Here is a 17536-nt window from a genome sequence, read left to right as displayed (position 1 = left end):
AGATTCCCTAACCCTGTTCTACACAAACCCAAAGGTAAGAATTCTCCAAGCAACTAGTTCTATGTGCTCATGATAATTCAGGTTAGGGAAGTGAACACCCTGTCTGGGCGGTGGTTTGTCCATTTGCATTTGTTGAATCCTTTTTCTGAACTGGCAATATAATTTTATTTAAGGTTCTGTTCATTTTCAGGTGCACTTTCCAATAAGACTTTCCAATAAAATTCTCCTTCTGATTCAAGAAAAAAATACTAATTTGTTTTTGGGTTTAAGTTTGATTTTACTCCTTGGTCTCTAAATTATACTATACTATCCCCCTATGTCTCAGGGGCCACGTAAGGCACCTTTATACTAATTTATAGTATAAATTATACTATACTATCCCCCTATGTCTCAGGTGCCCCTATGTCTCAGGTGCCACGTTATGGGTCTGTTATTCAGACCCATAACAACCATGTCCACCCAACTCAGGTAATTGTAATAGTGCCTGGGAGGAGAAGGAAGAGTCAACAGGAGCCACAGTGGAAAACAAATATGACAATAGAAATGGTGCTACCAACAACTCAATCAGAAATGAATTGAAGTCAGCCACAACCCATTCAAATGAATATTGCTGATCCAGTTGGGAGTATAATATTTATATGTCATTTCCCTGGGTTAACTGAACCTGAATACAACAAGTGCTATGTAAACACTCTATTAAATGTCATTAGAATACAACTACACTCTCACTTAAAGAATTCTCTTATTTGGACTTATTCTGACAGCACAGTTCTTTTGCTTTCCCCTAGATGGCTAACTGTATAGACAGGTACACATTCTCAATAAGGTGAGTCTCTATGCCTTTTTTCATCACTTTTCAAGCTACACTGCAAATAGATAAATTATAAATGGTAGGGCAGGGGCTGCAGGAGATTTTACCAAAAAAATGAAAGAATTAGTTTATATGGTCTAAGAAAGAGGGCTCATTTGCATATACTCTCCATCTCCTGGTTGGCTACCCAAATGCCTGCAGCTTATCTCTACGTAAAGGTTTTATTGTTAATTGGCTTCTGCATTTCAGCTCAACTCTTGCAGCATGAGCTAAATGCTTGTGGAGCCAATTTTCACAGCTTCTAGTGTCTTATATGGCTTTCAATGCCACAGAAATTTCCAAATGTTTTAACTGAATTAAGCCCTTTCTTAGCTTTTACATCTAAGGAGTTTTGTTCTTTGTTTTTAAAACCTAAGGATATGGCCAAAGTATTTTTTTGGATACTCACTCAGTCAGCCAAGTTATATTATATAGTCAAAACCATAACTATATTCCAAACACAATCAGACAAGTGCATATGCCAACAGAACAGTTATACAGGTAGGCATATTCAAAAGGAACCTTCAGAGACACTAATAATCCCATAATGAAATGCAGCCTGTTGATCATATCCTATACTTGCCAATAAAAATGTCAGTTCTTCACTACAATTATACACATGCAGCAGTTTCTGTAGACAGAGCTCAAACAAACTGCAAAAAGGTAGATTTCCACAATTTTTATCTTGCCACATGCTTCAAAAAAGCCTCCAGATAGCTAGTAGCAATTAAAAATCCTCAGTCAATACACTACAATAAATTCATTTCAAATGGAAAAGGCATAATCAATAATTGTACCTTGATTATAGCAGCAGGCTCTAATAAAATTATGTAAGTCTGGATCAAAATTCACCTATCCTTTAATGGTTTTTGAAACATTACGCTTCTAACCAAACTAAACAACAAAACAGAGAGATTTCCATATGGATGAGTCCCCTTTTGGCAGGCAACCCAACATCATACAATACTGGTACTTGATCATATCTAGGGATGGGCGAACAAGCAATGTTTGAGATTAGTAGGATTCTCTGTACACTGTCTCACCACTCATCTTGTGCCTGATTCCCATTCACGTTTGTGATCAATGCTTGCTTTACATGAACAGGAATTTTGTGCAAACCAAGCAGCGATTGAATGGGAGATTTGTGCAGATCTCTCCAAATTTGCACAAATTTCCTAATTTGTGCAAATTTACTCCATAGACTAATGCGAGGCTGATTCAGTCTACTGAGGAAATTTATACAAACTAGGAGGTTTGCACAAATCGAACTGGGAATTGGGAACGAGATGAACATGAGCACATGTTCGATTATTTGTAAATGTTTTCGGTAGACATGTGCTCATGCGCATGCAAGGGGCTTTGAACGGGGCATGTTTACATGTTTTACAAGCAAAAAATGAAACTCTCATACATCCCTAGTCATATTCCCATCCAACAGCCTAAGTGTACAGGAAGATTTATATGGCTGGAGGCATTGCCTGAAACATCCTGGACTCAAGCTGCTTACATAAATACATATTTTTTACCTAAGCCTTGGTCTGTGGTCTATTATGCATTTCCTTGTGTTAGACATGTAAAAAGGAATCTCCGCATGGCACGTCATGGCTCTGAGCCCAAGCTCTGACACATGTGTGTGGGAACATGCTATTGAGGACATACATTAACAGGTCTGATTGATGGGGAAAGACAGAGCTTGGTGGGAAAAGGTTTGAAAAGCTCTCACCTGCCATGTTCCCAGTAATCTGCAACTTAACAAATGGGCACTGATCACTTGGGGTGGGAGGTGTTGTATCCGACTAGCCATTGTTTGGAAAAGACATGACACCTTTGTTATTTTCCGGAACAGCTGTTTGTGGTGATCAAGCAAGGTTGCTCTTATGTTTTTTATTGTGTGGACACAGTTGAATCCAGTTGGAACCATGATGCTGTGCCTCTGCCTTTTTATTTTATTTTAAAGAACCACTTGCCTTACACCATCCAGTTTCTCCTTGGGAACAGACAAAGCCAAGCATACAAAAGAACTGAACTAAGGAGACGGATGAAGTCCTTTAGTACAAAGGCTTTGAGTTTATTTTATAAAGAAAAGTGAGCTATAAATGTTTAAATAAGTAAATATGCTGATGCACTATACCTATGATTTATTTATTTTTTAAGCAGAGAATGAAACATTTGTCTTGCTAGCCTTCACAAAAGAGCCTAGGCTTGGTCTAAACATCAGCTAACTATAAGCCTGTGTACTCTTTTTTTCACATTGCTTAAAATTCAAATGCTCTAAAAGCTAATGCTCCAGAAGCTCTAAAAACACTACACACATGGCTTTTCTCTTTCCTGGTAAATATGCCTTTTTAAAAAATCAAAAGGCTTTTCATTTGAAATCATGATTTTACTCATATGTACATTTATGCAAAGTTAAGCTGTTGATTAACAAGCTAAAATGTCTTTAATTGGGCAACAACCCTAATAAAAGTGTTTCTAGCCACAGATGCCATCTGGAACTTCAGGACCAGCTCTGTCCTTAGATAGTTCAAGGAGCACACACTTTCAGGGGGAGTGCAACCAAATCCTGAAAAGGACAAGCACCAACTGCTAGGCTAGACTTCTCACCATTAGCTTCAGTTTATTCACCTTCATTTATTCCACTGCCCCACACTTCAAATCTCTGCACAAATTGTCCTAATGGTTTCATGTAGACGTTAAAGAAAACATAGAACTTTACAGTGCCTAACATGACAAATGGGGTGGAAAAGCATAATGTCTCCTAGAACCACCTTCTGGGATGTGTCAACAGGTAAGAGCGGAACCATCACAAATTCCCTCCAATTCCCAATCCAGCCAGTGAATCTAGAAGAATATTATGGCCAACGGTACTGAAAGCAACTAAGAGGTCCACAGAGCAGAATCAGAATCCTTGTCTTATTTTCCAGAAAGATTCCTAGGATGATCAAGGCAATTTCTGTCTGGCCAAAGGCAAATTTAGATATCTGTTTCATCCAGAAGCCCTGAAGCTGCATAGCTAATACACACTCAAGAATGGTAAATATGGTGTTAGTTATCCAGATCCAGGGGATACAGTGGTGGTTTTTCAGAAGTGGACTTACATTGCCTCATTTCAGAAGAGGAGTGAACCACATCTTCAAAATGAGAGATGCATTTACCATTCCCAGAACCACCTAAGGACAGCCCTTTTCAGCTGGCCATGGACTAAGCAAACAACCTTTCCAAAGGTTGACCTCTCCAAGAAATCAGTTCACATCCTTAGGTGTCAGTAACAGACAACCATACAACTGCCACAAATCAATCCAAAAAGACACAGTTATCTAATTTTCTTTCTTTTCTTTTTAAATAAAAAGGCAATAATATCAAGAAATGGTCTTAAAACTTAGCTGTATTGTAACTGGTCAATGACAATATAATACTACCATCTATTTAGACTATTATTGAGTCTACAGACAGGATGCAACCATACGTGTAGCCTATTTGCATGAGTTCAGCTCTCCACATGCAGGGTGCGGCGCAATGAGATTTGAATTCCTATGCAAAATGGGAGCAAAGGAAGCATCAACGGACAGGATAATCACCTAATGTATTTCACTACATATATTGCTTTCCTTTGACCATATTTAACAAGCATTAAAAAACAAACAAACAAAAAACACTAATCCACCTTTTGGCTGACCTTGGTCCTCCAGGGGCCTTACACTACAAAAATAACAAGTAATAAAATAAAATAAGCCTTGCACTCAAATAAAGTGGTACTCTACTACTCTGCATCTACATCCCTTTCAATTGGTTTAAATTAGATCACTAGTAAAAGATTAACACATTGGCAGAATAATTTTTGAAGGATACAGAGATTCTAATTTTCATTGCTCCATCCCCCAACCCAAATAAAAAATGAAAGAAGAAAAGAAAAAGACTTGCCATGGACCAAAGAAAAAAAGGAAAAACAAAGAAAGCAACTACAAAACCCATGATCAGACAATACCTATATTAAGAGGACCAACCAATTGTGAGAAAGCTTTCAGGTTCTCCAGTACCCTTTATCTGGCTAAATTTTAAACAAAGCTGGAGGGTTGAGAATAGAAGGGAGGTGGAGGGGTAGGTTTGGAGAAACTCACTTGATTTTGGTATGGGCAGAAATTCAAAAATCTTAAGAACCAAACCCTACATCAGCCTCCAGATGCTTGAACTACGGATGCTTGAACTACAAATCTCAGTATTCCTGAGCAGTGGTCACGCTGGCTGGGACTGATGGGAGTTGAAGTCCAAAAGAACTGAAGGCACCAGGTTGGGAAAGACTGCTCAGTCTACACAAGATAATATTCCTGGCTATATGTATTCTGTCTTATATCCAGTAGCCCCTCTACACTATTTTTTACAGTTGAGACAAAAGTTTTTGCTATCTTCATACTAGAAACGTTTTGGCTGATGAAGCAGAAATTAAAGATGACAGGCAAAAAGGTGCTTGTTTGACACTGGGAACTGGTAATGGTCCACAGAACCCTCATATTCCAATTAAGTTCAGTTACAGTAATTACTGGACATTGTTATTGTCTGATAGCTGTTCACTAGTATCTATGAAATGAATGAAGATTGCAGTTCCCAGGGGACAGAAATCCAGATCTCCAGAGCTTCAACCATATGAAAGATGCTTGCTGGACTCGAGTACTCTCTTATTCCAGAAGAATGAATACACAACAACGTTAAGCCAGCTGGAAGGCTGGCAGCATGAGGCATCAGTGTGGAACAAACCTTTCTGTTGTGCACTGCTATCCACCATGTTTTTCCACAAAACATGTTTACATTGTCCCACTATGTATGTATGTATGTATGTATTTAATAGATGTATATACTATATATACTTACCAAATCTAAAAAATATCTCTAAGTGGTTTACAAAGAAAGATTAAAATACATTAAAATACATAATAAATACAAAAACATTTTTATAAAACATTTATAAAATGATTAAAACCAAATACCCCAAACACCATAACTAACAATCAAACAAACTGGGCAGCACAATCAATTAGGGAAGGCCTGTGTAAAGAGATGGGTCTTTAGATGGTGCCTAAAACACATCACAATTGGTCTCCTTAATACCAGGTGGGAGGGCATTGCATAAGGTGGATGCCACCATGGAGAAGGCCCACTTATGTAGCCACTTATATGGTGCTTCTCACACCAATGCCTATCACAAGGATAGGAGCTATTCTAGCAAAGCTGCATACAAAGATGTGCAGTTGCACCTTTGTGTTGCCTGAATTTAAGGAAGAAAGCCTGGTCTTTGCAGGGAAGGCTTAGGAACACGCAACCATCTTCCTGAATTTACAGCAAAGTAAACAGTCAGAGTTGGTAATAAAGTTAGAATAGAAACCAGAGAGAAAGCTAGGCAGAGAGATAGAGAGCTCAGAGAAAGAAGGCAAAGTAGTTGAGAAAACAAGAAAGGGTACTTAGAGGAAAATCTCATGACAGGATCAAGTAATTATGGTGTCATATGTTCTAAGCAGTAGTTACAACAGGCAAAGAATATTTGGAGACTGAGGGACTGTGGACCAAATACACAGTAGGGCATGTATTTGTATGTGTAAATGTGGGATGGATTTGACTTTGAGTTTCACCACACGAGGCTAAAATCCCATGTCCTTACAAGGGCTTCTGCTTTCAGATTCTTTGTGGGATTAAGCTGGGCTCCTTTACGTGGGTGGACACATGCTTTGAATTGGGGAATTCCTTTCTCTGCAAGTGCTGTGTGTCATTTTACAGCCACTAGATGGCATTGTGGTTATAGCGGAACTACGCAATTACACACAGCCCATATATCAGATTAACGTTCCTTATTGGGTTATCTCCAATCTTTTTAAATGTGAGATAAAGGTCAGAAAGCGCAGGAGATGCCCAGGAGATTGATGACATCATGTAAAGGACCTGCAAACTTCTGTGAGTGACAAGTGTGCAATAAAAGCTTCATGTAGAAATACTCATAGACTCAGTCTTGTCTCTAGCAACTTCTTTAAAAATGCTAACTTTACCACTTTTGTTTTTCTTTTAATGTGAAAGAAATGTAGGCAATGTGCCAATGGGGAAAACTTCCTATAGTTTCCCCCACCATTTTGTATATCTCCAGGGCCATCCAGAAAATGGATGTGAGAAAGCCTTCTTTGTAGTGGCCCCATACCTTTGGAACACGTTGCCATCGGAGGTCTGCCATGCTCTGTCATTGCAGACTTTTAAGAAGGACTTAAAAACATATTATTTTACCATAGCCTTCTCCTAAAATGACTGCTATTGTTGGTGTTACTGCTGTTATCATTGTTGATGGTTTTATTGTTAGCTTTTATTGTTGTTTTATTGTTTTTATGTTTTTATCGCTTTTAATATTTTAACTGTTTTTATGTATTTTACTGCTGTAAGCCGCCTTAGGGGAGCTTCTGTCCTGAAAGGTAGCCAAGAAATGTTTTAAATAAAAAAATAAATAAAATTTTAAAAAATCCACTGCAAAAGAATGGACCTCATAAGGAGCTATCTGTCAAAGAATGAGAATATTAAAAATATTTGAAATACCCTGAAAAGACAATTCATGGATCAACTCTACCACCTCTCATCATTTTTGATCTAGGAGAAGTGAAGATGTAAAACTACTCATGGCACATCAAAGAATTGCTCAAATATCTCCAGAGACTGAACATTACACATAAAATGCAATCCATCATACTGAACAGGAACTGGAAAAAAATGAAATGTACAAAGCAACTATGTCCTTAAAATACCAAAAATCAATGGTAGGCTTTAATTAAATGTAGTACAAATGTATTTTTCCAAGCACACAAACTAAAGGACATGCTCTTCAGTCATTTGAGCCAATTCTTTTGTGGCCATCAGAGCTAGCAATACTTTTCATTCCCTCTGTACTCTGAATTGCTTAGACAGTTTTGTTTTGGGTTTTCAGTAAAGGACTTGCAGAAAATGTAAACTTTTTTCTTTTTGCCTCTTCCTATCTTCTTGAAGGTTCAGAGCGTTTTTGAAAAGTAAATAATTTACATAGAACAAAATGCACTCCAGCCCTTGATTCTTTTTCCTTTTGTTTCTCGGATTCAGTCAACCATTTGCCATGAAGACCATCTCTCTCTCTCTCTCTCTCTCTCTCACACACACACACACACACACATGTATACACACTTCAGAATACATCACAATACAATGGATTTGAGTTCTTCTCACATCTGTTTTGTTACAGCAGTAGCATTAGCTTTTGTGCTTGGAAACAGTTTTTTAAGGTTAGCTTTATAATTCTGGTGTAATCATTTCACAGAAGATTCATCTTACATTGCGAGCATTACAAGAACTTGGCCAAAGTTTCGATACAGGACAGAAATGCAAAATGAAGCTAAACATTCACAAATGGTATGAGGATAAGTAATTTTATGAGATGCACATTCGATTGTCAAAAAGATAATCCAAAATGAAGGTGCCCCACAATTGTTTTTATCCCTTGTGCCAGGCTGGATTAACCATTACATTAAGCGTGGAACATTAAGGTCATCTCTACAAACATATGCTCTGAAACCCATGTTAGCTGAGATAATGCAAATGGGAGAGCACTGGTAGGAAAGAATCATAGGGAGTGTTTACCCCCACCTGCAACTGATTATCCCATGAAAATGTCCTTGAGGTTGTTTTCCCCTTTGTCAAGTTCATTTTGGAAAAGAAAATAATGAGTTATGGTCTGGAGCAGTAACTGCAGGGGAGGATCAGTGGTCAAGGTAAGGATTAAGAACTCTCCTCCAGCCTGCAAAATCTGCCTGCAAAGGACCTTCCCCCCACCCATGGTCACATTATGAGGGGAAAGTGCAGGGTGAAAGCTTCATGTTTCCTACGTAATGTATAGTTTTGCCCTAAGTAGACTACAATGTATTGCCCTTGTTATGGATAAATGACCTGTAAGCCAGGTTCTGAGTTGGATCCTACTAAATTACTCCATTACATAGCACAGGGAGACCTATTTATTTCTAAAGCTGATAAGGCAATGCACAGTAAAAGCCATTCCCTTATGGCCCATGACAGAGGAGAAGTAGCCATGTTCCAAGCTGTGGGAGCAATTAAATAATGTTAATAATAAAATATGCAAAATAACCAGAGCACCTTGAAGTGGTGGTTCCTGAAGGGGCAGCAGCTCCCTCTTCATACTGCAGTGGCAGTGGTCTGATTGTGTGGCTGTGTAAAGTGGGTGTGCAGACATGTGTATGTATGGGGGTAGATGGCCCCCAACATGTTTCCCAGGGGCCAGTATGGACTTCAGGACAAAAAAGATTCCTGTTGTGCTTCCATTTGGGATGGAGGAGGACACAGAATGCCTAAGCCTGAAAGTGTTTGGGGAGGGGCCCAACACATTGGCAGGTGGAAGACATCTGCAGCTCGACCCAGCTGGCCTCACTTATCAATCAGCCTTGGATAAAAGACAAATTGTAGACCCAGTTCAGGTGCTGGAAACAATTGTTGATGATCATCCATAGCTGAAGATATTCCTGCCAGCTCCTCAGCCCAGCTCTGATTATTCTCAAACCCAGAATGTCTCTGACTATTCTTCAGCGCGTCCCTATTTCTGGTTTTGTTTTCCTTGGCTTTGGGCTGATACTCTTGGCTGCTTCTTGACCTTGGACTACTTAATGATTAATGCTAGCTGCTGCTTATCGCTAAAGTCAAGTAATTTACGACAGTCCTGCATTACACACATGTTCAAGACAGCTGAAGTCCCAATGATCTTTTTTTAATTTCTTAAGGAGTATTGTACCACTTTGCTATTACTACACTGGTTTCTAACTATACTTGTACAAAGGGACATTTTCTGATTTCTAGGAGTAACACCACATTTACCTAATTATCTGCCTATCCAGATCTGTGCCCCATTTCTTCAGATCGTCCAGCTCACATTGAGGTATCAATGCTTGGAGCAGTTTATTATCTTCATCATTACTAAAAAGTTGTCCAAGTGCCAATCTTTATGTAGCCAAAACAGCATCATCCACACATCTTTGCCAAAACAAATTGGTTTATCTTTTGCAGTCCTCTTATAATATTTCCTAAGATGGCTTTGCAAACAGCTTAAAATAGAAAAGGAAACCTAGTGTCTCTGTAAGTATCACCATTTTTTATTAAAGCAATCTTCCCAAACAATCACAAATCCTGCCAAACTATATGCCATCTTAATCTTATCTATTCAAGGTTCATACTTCCATTTAAAGAGATGACTTTGTCATCTCTTTGTCATCATAAATCGATGACAACATAATTTCACTGGTTTTGTTGACCAAACCATACTGAACAAGGCCTCAACCTCTGATGTTTGTTCACTGTCATATTAATCCCAATCCACTCTGATTGTGAATTATTAACTTTTATCCCAAAAGATAAGAAGCTATTTCTATTAGTATAAAACATGAATGTAAATCAGGAGTCTATATTTCTTCACCACAACTACTGTCTTGATTTTTTTTTTTAAAGTACAGTACTGTTGCCATGGTTGCAATATAGCAGAATGTTCGGTTTGCCATCTAATGATGGTATGCAATACAGTCTGGTTTACTCAAGTGGTCTGTGTGACATCTAAGGGCTGCTTTATGCTATACTTTTGCCTCAAAGAAAGCACAAACTTTTCCTCATGCACATGCTTTCTGTGTAGGTAGGAACCAGCTATAACATGAAATAAGCCTCCGATGTCTCGCTGGAGCCACGTGTTCTGCGCTATTATAGCCCTGTATAAATTTCATAGGCTTGCCATTTCACCTCTATGTAATTTGATAAAAAATTCCTCAGTACTCTACTTGCATATAGAGCCATGCACATTGTGTGGCTGCTATACAACCACAATGGAAGAGGTCAAACATGGCAAGCTATGGGTGTGTATGGCTTCTATAGAAGTTTCTGTGAGCTAACTGGTTTTAACCATCAGATCACAAACCCATCATATTAAGTGTGTGTGAATAGCTATTCCCATGTTGTAATGCTGCAAGCATCCACAGTGCACCAGCCTTGTACATACGAAGTGGATTTCGGATGCAGCTAAGAGGACCTAGATTAATTGGTTTGGTATTGGATTGTCTGAATACAGAACAGGCTTGATATCACTCTAGTTAAGATTACACACATTGTAAATACATTGCAAATACTCTGCACAGCATAAATTATACAAATTACGGAACTCTACAGTTTGCATAATGTTGATTTTTAATGAAGATATAGTTTCCAAAGGAATGGAATTTTGGGGTAAAGATCAAAGCCAGGGAAGGACATGAATGTTAAGAGCTGGATGGTGAATAACAACAAGGAACTTATTATTAGTCATAGCAGACAGGCAGGAAGAAATAAAGGTCACTCATGTCACACACCACTAACTACTGATAACACTGTGCAGCTGCCTTCCAGTTTTTGTTGTTCTATAGACAGTGCCCAATATTTCCTATATGCGGGTATACAGCATGCAATTATTTAATTTATTCATGGCGCAATCCTACGCATGTTGAGACAGAAAAAAAGGCCTACAACTCCCAGCATGCCCCAGCCAGCCATGCTGGGGCATGCTGGGAGTTGTAGGCCTTTTTCCTGTCTAAACATGCATAGGATTGCGCCCTTATTTAATGCCCTGCCTTTCTGCCGAAAAGTGGCACTCAAAGCAGCTAACAAAAAATACAGATTAAAAAAGATCTTAATTAAAATGTAACATTAAAAACAAAGTATTGGAAGCACTTCATGATATGCATCTGAAGTGCTTCCCCAGATTTATTTATTCATTTACCCCTCTACACACACACACACACACACACACACACGTACTTTCCACCAAATGATCACGGATACAAGGGCTCCATTCTACATGGGGGATTTAATCCAATTCTAACTTGCCTCCAAATGACTGTGGCCCCTCTCCATAGGTAGCATGGTTTCTCATGTTGTAAATCTGGCTTTTTTTCAAACTCATTTTGTGATGGATTTTCCTATCATGGCAGCTTCAGTGTGGTTTGGGACTCTGTGACTTCAACTGGCTTTAGTGCGAGTTGGGGGGTGGGCAGAGCTGATTGGTGGAAGGGAAAGTTGTGTCAGAGAGAGGGTTCAGGAGATTTCCTTTGCCTATTGCTTTGAATCTCCAGACTAATGAATGTGAGCAGAAGCTTAATGAGTCTAAAAGGTGATTGCCCCCAAGCAACCTTTACTCCCACAGAGAAAGTGTGGAGAAGAGGAGATGAGTGGGCTCAACATGTCTACTCAGAAGTAACTCATTGCCTTCCATTGGACTTCACTGAGCACCAGAGCAGAGAGAGGGGCAAGAAACAAGCCTCCGCTCAGTCGCTGCACTGCACCTATGTAGTTGATAAGGTTCCGGTCTACTTGCAGGACTCTCCCCACCCAACCTTGAACTAATGTGGTTTCAGCTGCCATTTGTCCCATGAAAGTGGGTTTGTGTCAATACATACACCACTTTACTGACTCCATGTGCTGCGGAAGGTGCTAATTTGGTTTCCTGAAAATTCACTTTTAAATGGAATCGCATTGGAAAGCGGCTCCGTGTAGATGGGGCCAAGGACAGGGAACTCAAAATACGTTGCTAGTGATCCTGCAGGCATGAAAAGTGTATTTTGGGATAAGATGAGCAGATTCTTCTAGGACATGAAAACAATGATAGAAAAGGAAGGCTAAATAAGAGCAGTGGGGTAGAATAGGATGTGGGTTTGGCAAATCAGAAGCTGGGAAAAACCATCTCAGTAGCAATACAGCAGATGGATCCAATTGCTCAGGTCTCTTTGCTATGTTACATTTTAAGACCGAGAGTCATCTCTTACTGAAATTCATAACATGTTTGTATATCTCTCCCTCCTTCTCTAAGGTATGCAGAGGGTATGCAGAGGGCCGATCTACATTGTGCCCGCCATTGCAACGAAGTCAGGGTCCTGTCAGGTTAAACGCACTCGCATTAAAACGTGATTATCCACACTCACCCATTTTCCCCATTGAGCTTCTTGAGCAAATGTGTGAGCTCGGTTCACACTCAATAGCTGTGCTGTTTTCCTGCTCTTAAAGACAGAGGCTTTCATTGGAGGAGCAGAAACTCTTCCTGTTTCTGCTGATTCCCCACCCACCGTCCCTCTCTTCCTCTATCCCTGTGTGTGTGTGTGTGTGTGTGTGTGTGTGTGTAGGGATGGCGCAAGCATCCTGTTGGGCCTTGAAGCATGGTGAGAGCTTGTCCCTTGCTGCCGCCGCTATAGCAAGTAGGGGTGGAGGGAAGAAGGAGGCACCTATCCTCTTCTCCCCTCCGCAACTGCTGGAGTCAAGGGAGAGAGGTTGGAATGTGTCTGCCGATGCTTTCTTCCCTGCACCAGCCCTTTCCAGCCAGCACGAGGAAGAGGGGCAGTGGTGACGGCGCCCAGCTCTCAGGTTTGGGGGAGGCTGCTAGCATCTTCGAAGCTTCAAAGCTGCACAGCTTCGAAGACTGTGTGATGACATTGCATAGGTTCCTCAGCACTCAAAGCTTTATCACCAGCAAGGAAATGGCTGGGGGCACATGTTCTTGTCTGATCTCGGAAGCTCAGCAGGGTTGGCCCTGGTCAGAATTTTGGACGGGCAACCGCCTGGGAATCAGGCTTCCTGCAGTGAGCAGGGGGTTGTTCTCTCCCTTCAAATGACACTAATTTTACCTCCTTCTATCCCTTACTTTGGCTTTTTTTTTAAAAAAAAAAATAAGGATCACAACTGAGTGCTTTTACACACGCTGCCTTTCCCCCCTCCCCCGCATTCTCCAGGTAGCTTAACTGGTGCTGTAATGATTTCTCATGGCCTCAATCCTGAGCACTCACTTACTCAGGAGTAAGCCACATTGAACTCATTGGAACTTACTACTGAGTAATAAGATCACCCTGTAAGTCTGCAAGCCTTGAGTAAACCCCATTGAGCCCCATAGGGTGCTCTGGAACAAAAGAAGACATTGCTTCTGAGCTTGGTGGGGTGGGGGATCAGAGGTGTCTCCCTTCATTGCAGGGAGGCATTTTACTCTCTTCTCCCTCCTATTGAGAAATACAGAGGCAGGAGATGCTCAGGTCGGGTGTGGGGGCTACTTGCTTCTTCGAAGACTGCCCAGTGAAAGAATTTATGCTTGTGTGCAGGGAAATCAGGCTGCAGAAGCCACTATTCTTTGAAGATTTGAAGATCTGAAGATAATGCCTTAATTATTTTTTTTTTAAAAATCACTTACAGGGTGATCTTAGAGTGTGGTAAACTGCTACATGCCATAACTATCCCTTAGACCAGCCCTGATATATGCATGCAGATTGATATGCTGTAATATTAATTTCCTCTACATAAACTATCTGATAAATTAGGTACTCAGTTTGGGGAGTGTAAAAAGTATAACTATTTTAGTACCAGATTAGATCAAAGCAAGCTTTATTGGAAGGATCTGAAGTTTTATAAACCAGATGCACAGCACTCACTGGTCCTAGTACATCTTTACAAAGGCATCACAAACAGCTCACAAAGTTCCTATATGGGTGGCTTACATATCTGAAGTAAAAAGTAAATATAACAATATGTTTTGTGTATTTTCCAGCACTGAATAAAGAACCAGAGCTGTTTATTTAGTTAACAAAAGCCTGCTCTTCAGAGCACAACAGTCAGTTGCCTGACTCCTGATCACACAGGAGAATCCTTCTTTCCTGATCGGACTAAAAAAGATTAATTGCCTTGAAAAAGTTTGCATAAGTGCATGTAAATGAGCAGAGGAGAGTCATGTGTTGCATGGTAAACATCTCCAGTAAAGTACAACTGATTCGATCTATGTGAAAGAAGGCAAAAACAAACTGGTTTTATTGTTGTTATTTAATTTCATTTTCTGACATTTCCATTTACTTGGTACATCGGTCACATATGCATTTGGCAGGGGCAGGAAAGCCCCAAAGCACCCCAGACTAACACTACAAACTAGAGGCAAGAAATCTATCAGCAGGCATTTTGGAAACACACATACCACAAGAAAGATCTTGCGGATTGTCAAACATTCCCTGGCACTGATTAATGAGAAAATCAATGTGGCCCTTCTCACAGGAGGAAAGGAAGCAGGATAAGGCTCATCGCTCTTAATCACAGTAAATGGCTTGCTAGATCGTGAGATAATGTTTAGAAAATTAGGCATTATTTTCTATTCTCTGTTCTCCAGTTTGAGTGTTGGCAAACAAAATATAGGAAAGATGCAAAATATACTGCGGGATAGCCATTCTACTCCCATAGCTTACTGGGAGAAGAAAAAGTTACCAAATGACTGGCCGCTGAGTTGCTGCTTATATAATAGAGTGGGGTGAGCCTTATTCTCCTTTCAAGAAATACACTTTCAGGAAACACACTTTCATATAGGGATGGCAGAGAATTACACCACAGATCTCAGTGAGGCCGAATGCCAGTGCATTCGGCCCCCTGAAATCTGTGGCGGAACGGCCTGCCACCCCCCGCCCCCCTGCGGATGCCCCCCCCAGGACGAGACTTACCTGGGGCGGATGTTCCGGGCAGTGGTGGCTCCGGCGGCGGCTTCGGCGGCTGGTCTTTCGACCGGCTGCTGCCGCCGCCGCCATTTGCAGTCTTGTCGGGGTTTTTTTTTTTACAAGACGTGATAGGCTACATAAAGACTTACGTAGCCTATCATGGCTGGGTAAAAAAAAAAATGCATACGCAAATGGTGGCGGCTACGGTCGCAGCCATTTGCATTCCTTATTTTTGGCCATCTTAGTCTACGTAAATATTTACGTAGACTAAGACGGCGAAAATAAGGGGAACGCAAATAGCGTAGCGGGCGCTATTTGCGTCCCTTTTTGATTTGCCGTTTTAGCCTACGTAAATATTTACGTAGGCTAAAATGGTGAATCAAAAAGGGATGCAAATAGCACCCACTACGCTATTTGCGTTTCCCCTTATTTTCACCATCATAGTCTATGTAAATATTTACATAGACTAAGACAGCCAAAAATAAGGAACACAAATGGCGGCGGCCATAGCCGCCATTTGCTTATGCAGTTTTTTTTTGGGGGGGTTACCCAGAGCCCTCCGTGGCCGGAAATCCGGCTGTGGACAGCTCTGGCCTGGGCCTGGCCAGCTGCTCCACGGAGCTGCCATGGAGCACAGCCAGCCGTGGAGGATTCCGGGGGGAGGAACGGATCACCTCCCCCCCTGTCAAGGATTCTGGGGGGAGGGACGGAACGCCTCCCCCCCACCATCAACATAATCCGTGGAAAGGTAAGTGACTTTCATACATCCCTACTTTCCTAGAGTGGCCTATGCCCTATAAAAGGGTTTCGTGCAAAGTGCTAGAGATGAAGGAAGAGCAGAAGTAGGAGTTCTCTGCAAGCTGATGTTGAAATTATCTACTGCTGCTTTGTCTATAAGCAAATATAATCTCCATTTGGGAATACAATAAGGAAAGCTAATTCAATCTGGATCTGCGTAAACGATATGGTATCTTTGTTTAAAATCCAGCAAGACTGCTGGTTATGTATCATAATATTGTGATATATTGCATAAATCAATATTGCACAAGTACAATACTGATGGATATTTTGCACCCTGTAACTAGCTGTCCCCTGCCCACACAGACACAGAATTTTATCACCAGGACATATACAAAAAGGGGATCAACACTTTAAGATAGGGGTGCACAACTTGTGACCCAGGGGCTGAATGCACAGTCCAAGCCCTTAATTGCGCCCTACACGCACATGCACACACACACACACACACACACCAAGGGTCCTCTGCCCCCCCCCCCCCCGCTCATGAATTCCATCCTCCAGCAAACCTGATACTGATTACTTTTTCCTTGCTGGTAGCAGTAATGAGGAAGAGCAATCAGGGTTGTTGGAGGAGGGGGTGGAGAGAAGGCTCTCCACTCCCTCCCCCAGCAGTCTTCTTACAGACAGAATTGTTCTTTATTTGCTGCTGTTAGCATCAAGGAAAGAGCAATCTGTATGAGGACCATTTGTGTGTGTGTGCGCGTGCGCGATCCCTGAGCCAGCATCATATGTGGACCATGGAGCTGAAAAGGTTGTGCATCCCTGCTTTAAGCTATTAAAATCATCACTCCATAGAGAAAAGAGCAAAGGGCTTGCTTTCTCTCCATCCTTCTTCCTCAGATGCCTTTTCCTTGCTCCTCAGGAATAGAACAGAGTAGACCTGTGCCAGTACTATGATGGCAACTGAGGCTCCTATTTGGGCCAAACAATGAACAAGGAGGCTCTTTATCCCCTAAGATATGCAGCTGCCCAAAGGCGAAATTCTGATCTCAAATAGATCTAAGTCTCACTGGCAGCTCACGGAAGAACCAGAGATTTGTTACTCAACTACAGCAACAATATTACCTTGATTTGTAACTAAAAGAGAGAACAAAAGATGACACAGATTTTCATAAAATTTGCATATGCTAACTTAGAAATAATTATTATAACTTAAACAGGAATACAATAATTTCACCATAGTGGGGAAGATTGTGACCAGGTGATCTGTGTGCTTGCACAGTCCACTATGCAGGTGCTACTTACTGATGGGCTACTTCAAGGCCACTGTTTCCCCTTCTTATCATTCTTTGGGCTTTTCTATATGAGGGTTTTAACTAGGGATGGTGGAGAATTCCTTCACGGACCCCAATGAGGCTGGATTCTA

At 41.0% G+C, this 17536-nt stretch overlaps 1 protein-coding gene across 1 annotated transcript in view; it reads right to left on the bottom strand.

Annotated features, from left to right (window-relative positions):
• Window positions 1-17536, bottom strand: part of MYT1L (myelin transcription factor 1 like) — a 302732-nt gene that overhangs the window by 275035 nt on the left and 10161 nt on the right. The window lies entirely within an intron of this gene.

The sequence above is a fragment of the Heloderma suspectum genome, chromosome 1 (assembly GCF_057233095.1).
Source record: "Heloderma suspectum isolate Gila_16-S chromosome 1, 16-S_ref, whole genome shotgun sequence".
Lineage (NCBI taxonomy): Eukaryota > Metazoa > Chordata > Lepidosauria > Squamata > Helodermatidae > Heloderma > Heloderma suspectum.
This window is presented reverse-complemented; position numbering and strand designations above follow the sequence as displayed.